This window comes from Pseudoliparis swirei, chromosome 8, assembly GCF_029220125.1.
Source record: "Pseudoliparis swirei isolate HS2019 ecotype Mariana Trench chromosome 8, NWPU_hadal_v1, whole genome shotgun sequence".
NCBI lineage: Eukaryota > Metazoa > Chordata > Actinopteri > Perciformes > Liparidae > Pseudoliparis > Pseudoliparis swirei.
In genome coordinates, this window is record NC_079395.1 from 2,629,716 (window position 1) to 2,634,625 (window position 4,910).

Genomic DNA, 4,910 nt, shown 5'->3' on the forward strand with positions numbered 1-4,910 from the left:
CCACGCTGAGCCCGCGCCGCTCAGTGGCCCCTACAGGACCTCAATCTCCAGCACTTTCTTATTAGGCTGAATCTCTCCACCACAGATTTGATGCTTCTCTAACTCTCGCTGAAAACATCCTTAAATTACATTCCGTGACTCAACAGTAGTATTTAGAATCAGACAGAATGCATAATCGCTGTTCTCTCAGGTCCAAGTGCTAGATCGATTGCTTCTGTCTTGCTCCCGACTTGACCAATCCTGTTGAACAATGAGGTTCGGACCCAGCTCATTTGAATATCACACGTAATGTCACACATAAATAAATGAAGAAATACGTGGCACATAAATGAGATATAAATAAATGAAGGAATCAGAAATGTAGAAATGCATTTATTTAATGATGTCCTGTTGAGTTATAACTTATATTTATTCATTTATACGTTTATTATTGTATTTATTTATTTATTTATACATTTATTTAAGCATTTTTATTTATTCCTATTTTTATTCATGCATTCTTTATTTATACTAAAGTCATTTTGAGTCCTCCTGATGGCACCACGACAGTGTGGCACGCATGTGTGTGTCAATGTTCAGCTGCATTTGACGCAGCCATTCAACTCAGGTGAGAGACAAGCCTCACCTGGTGACTCACATGAAAGAGGGGAAGAAAACTGATCCACGGTTTCAGTGACATCAACCTGATGAAACCAGTCACTGTCTCGGAAAACCTCTGATCTTGCCCTGTGTGTGTGTGTTTTATTGTTATTGAGTTGTCCCTGAAAACACTGTTGGACCTCATCTTCCCAGCTTCCAGTGAGTGAACAAGTCCTTAAAAACATAATCAACTTTGAACAACCAAACATGAAAAGTCACGTGATCTTGTGTCTCAGTTCCTCTTTTCTTTTTCTCTTATTTCTTTGGGTGAAATGTGCTGAATCTGTTTTGTAAACGTAGATTCTGTTACAGGATCGATCGGATTTGGATTTGGACCGTGACAACTGCTGAGTGACTGGGATGTTTTCTGTGCCAGTGTTTAAAGGGTTTGACCTCTCTGGGTGACCTCGACCCACGTGACTGAAAGGGTCAGCACGGGTCCATTTGTGTGGTTCTAGTACTACAGATGTGTAACCTGTGGCTCTATTTTAATTATTGTAACTCAGGTTTATGGACTAGTCACCAGGTTCAGCTACAGAGCTCAATTGTTGTGGGGAAAAAACACCAAATTAAATAGTTCAGTTTTTAAGGATTCAACAAAAATCAATTAAAATCACACACATATATTTATAATGAATAATAAACTTTCAGGTGGACAGTCATCCGTGTGGTTCACCCTGTGGGCAGCTCTCCATCTGATATCAAGTGGTGCTCCATGTGATCATCTGCTTCATTAACGTTAACCTGCTACTCAGTCAGACTGACAAAAACATTTGTTATCCTTTGGGATGTTTCAGATGCAAAACGTTGTTTTTGGATGATTAATTTTCCTATTTTTTTCTTCACTCCTTTTTTCAGCTCCTCCTCCAGGAATGAAGTACAGCTTGATAAGCCCCTCCCTCTTCCTCCTGCTCTCAAACACAGGCGGCTGCACTCTGTCCACACACTTCCTGGTTCCCTCCCACTAGAGCTGACACGCCCCGTTCACTGAACCGTCACATGTTGTTCACATCAGAAGTCAAAGCAGAGTCGCTTCTGAGGAAGTGAAACTCAGACAGTCGTTGCTCCTGAGAGGTGAAATGGAGCAGAAAGGAGTTCAGCTGGATCGGGAAACCTTCTCTTGTTCCATCTGTCTGGATCTCCTGAAGGATCCGGTGACTATTCCCTGTGGACACAGCTACTGCATGAACTGTATTAAAGCCCACTGGGAGGAAGAGGAGGGGAAGAAACTCCTCAGCTGCCCTCAGTGTAGGCAGACCTTCACACTGAGGCCTGTCCTGCTGAAGAACACCATGTTGGCAGCTCTAGTGGACTCCAAGCTGCTCCTGCTGATCACTGCTATGCTGGAGCTGAAGATGTGGCCTGTGATGTCTGCACTGGGAGGAGACTGAAGGCCTTCAAGTCCTGTCTGGTGTGTCTGGCTTCTTACTGTGAGAAACACCTCCAGCCTCATTATGATGCACCTCCATTAAAGAAACACAAGCTGGTGGAGCCCTCCAACCAGCTCCAGGAGAACATCTGCTCTCGTCATGACGAGGTGATGAAGATCTTCTGCCGTACTGATCAGCAGTGTATCTGTTACCTCTGCTCTGTGGATGAACATAAAGGCCACGACACAGTCTCAGCTGCAGCAGAAAGGACCGAGAGGCAGAGAGCTGGAGGGGAGTCGACTCGACATCCAGCAGAGAATCCAGGACCGAGAGAAAGACCTGAAGCTGCTCCATCAGGAGGTGGAGGCCCTCAACCTCTCTGCTGATAAAACAGTGGAGGACAGTGAGAAGATCTTCACTGAGCTGATCCGGCTCATGGAGAACAGAAGCTCTGACGTGAAGCAGCAGGTCAGATCCCGGCAGAGAACTGAAGTGAGTCGAGTCCAAGAGCTTCAGGAGAAGCTGGAGCAGGAGATCACTGAGCTGAAGAGGAACGAGGCTGAGCTGAAGCTGCTGTCACACACAGAGGATCTCAAGCAGTTTCTACTCCACTACCCCTCACTGTCACCACGCGCTGAGTCTACACACTCGTCCGGCATCGATATCCGTCCTCTGAGACACTTTGAGGACGTGACGGCGGCTGTGTCAGAAGTCAGAGATAAACTACAGGACGTTCTGGGGGACAAGTGGACAAACGTCTCACTGGCAGTGACTGAAGTGGACGATTTACTGTCTCCTTCACAAGCAGAGCCCGAGACCAGAGCTGGATTCTTAAGGTATTCATGTGACATCACTCTGGATCCAAACACAGCAAACACACATCTGTTATTATCTGATGGGAACAGAAAAGCAACATTAATGAGTAAAGATCAGTCTTATTCTAGTCACTCAGACAGGTTCACTACAAGGTGTCAGGTCCTGAGTAGAGAGAGTCTGACTGGACGTTGTTACTGGGAGGTGGAGTGGAGAGGAGGAGTTAATGTAGCCGTCTCATACAAGAATATCATCAGAACAGGGAGCTGGGATGAATGTGGGTTTGGATACAATAATAAATCTTGGGCGTTACTTTGTTTCAATAACAGTTTTACATTTTATCACAACAAAGTCCAAACTCCCGTCTCTGGTCCTCAGTCCTCCAGATTAGGAGTGTACCTGGATCACAGAGCAGGTATTCTGTCCTTCTACAGCGTCTCTGACACCATGACTCTCCTCCACAGAGTCCAGACCACATTCACTCAGCCTCTCTATGCTGGACTTAGGTTTTATTCTCCTGGAGCCACTGCTGAGTTCAGTAAACTCAAATAGACAGAAGTGAGTTCAGGGACATCTGGTTAAAGTCTGTGTTTTAAGTCTTAAACTTATTTTGTTTCCATCATCGTCGCTGAGCAGACTTTTCTTCACCTGTCAATCAAACCTTGTGGGCGGGACTTGTCCATCTTCTCCTTGTTGTTGTGTAGGTGTCTGAGTTCCTGTAGGTGGCGCTCCTTCCTGTGTGTGTTGAGTCATGGAGGCTCTCACTGCTCATGATGCTCTTTGTTTACCTGAACTCATATTTATCTGCAGGGAAATGTAAAATGCTCTGAGCTCTAAATGTTTGATGAATATTGTTATTGATGTATTCTTTAATTTAAGTTTCTCTTCCTCTGCATGGGTCTTAAAGAGAGAAAGCACCAGAGCTTCTTTATCGGAGGTATTTGATTCTTCTATTAATACATTTGTGTTAAATAATAGAAACTAAATATTGTTGTTGTTGTTGTCTGAATCAACATACACATGATGTACTGTGTTGAATTATAAAATAAAGTATCATAATCAATAAGTAAATCTTTCATTATTCTTTTACATAACTGAGATTCTGGTCAAACTGGTTTAACAGGTTCACATGATGAATAAAGTATTTCCTGATTCAAGAATGAACAAAGTACTTTCTTCTTATCTTATTTTCAGTGTTTCATATGAAGCTAATGTATAAAATATAGGGCTGTCAATCGATTACAAAAAATAAACTAATTAATGCATTTTGAAATTCATTAATCGGATTAAAAGTTATTTTGTTCTTTTTAAAGACAAAACGTCACCAGAGCTGTGCTTCAAAGAGGCTCCTACCTATAAAGTGCCAGCAGGTATTTAATATTGTGGATGATAAATTGTTTCTTCTGTAAACATCCAGATAAGTAAAAAAAAAAGTATACAGGACTGTCTCAGAAAATTAGAATATTGTGATAAAGTTCTTTATTTGTATCATAAACATTCTGAGATTCATTACAAATCAACTGAAATGAAAGCCTTTATTTTTATATTGCTGATTTCTTGCAGCTTAAGAAAATCAAAATCCTATCTCATAAAATTTTAATATTTCCTCAGACCAAGTGTTTATATACAGCTGAGTGTTTGTCATAGGACTTGCAATGCGTTAATAAAATCAAGATTTTTTAATCTACTGTAAATTTTCAATATTCTATTTAGGATAGATTTTGATTTTTTAAAGACATAAGATAATCACAGAGTTGTAAAGAGCTCAGCTTAAATGTTCAGTTATTTAATAATTCATGATGATAATTGTTTTCTATCAGTAAAATCAGATATTCATAAAAAAAGTATATTGAGACCCCATTGGTCCTGTCATCTTTAACATTGAACAGCAGCAGAACCAGTGGCCTTGGTAAACTGACTGACATTCAAATATGTCACGTCTCTGGAGGCTGGGGGCATTTTATACATTTTACAAAAAAATGTAAATTCACCTTTTAAAGGCTTTTGCATATGACACACCCCCACGTGTTCTACATCAAACATTCCAGACCAATCTCAGCTCTATTCAATGAGGCTCAGTTGTCCTCG

General features: G+C 41.5%; 1 pseudogene; it reads left to right on the plus strand.

The window, feature by feature from the left end:
* The first annotated feature begins 1,108 nt into the window (after nucleotides 1-1,108).
* Nucleotides 1,109-3,958, plus strand: LOC130198223 (tripartite motif-containing protein 16-like; annotated as a pseudogene).
* The last annotated feature ends 952 nt before the right edge of the window (nucleotides 3,959-4,910 follow it).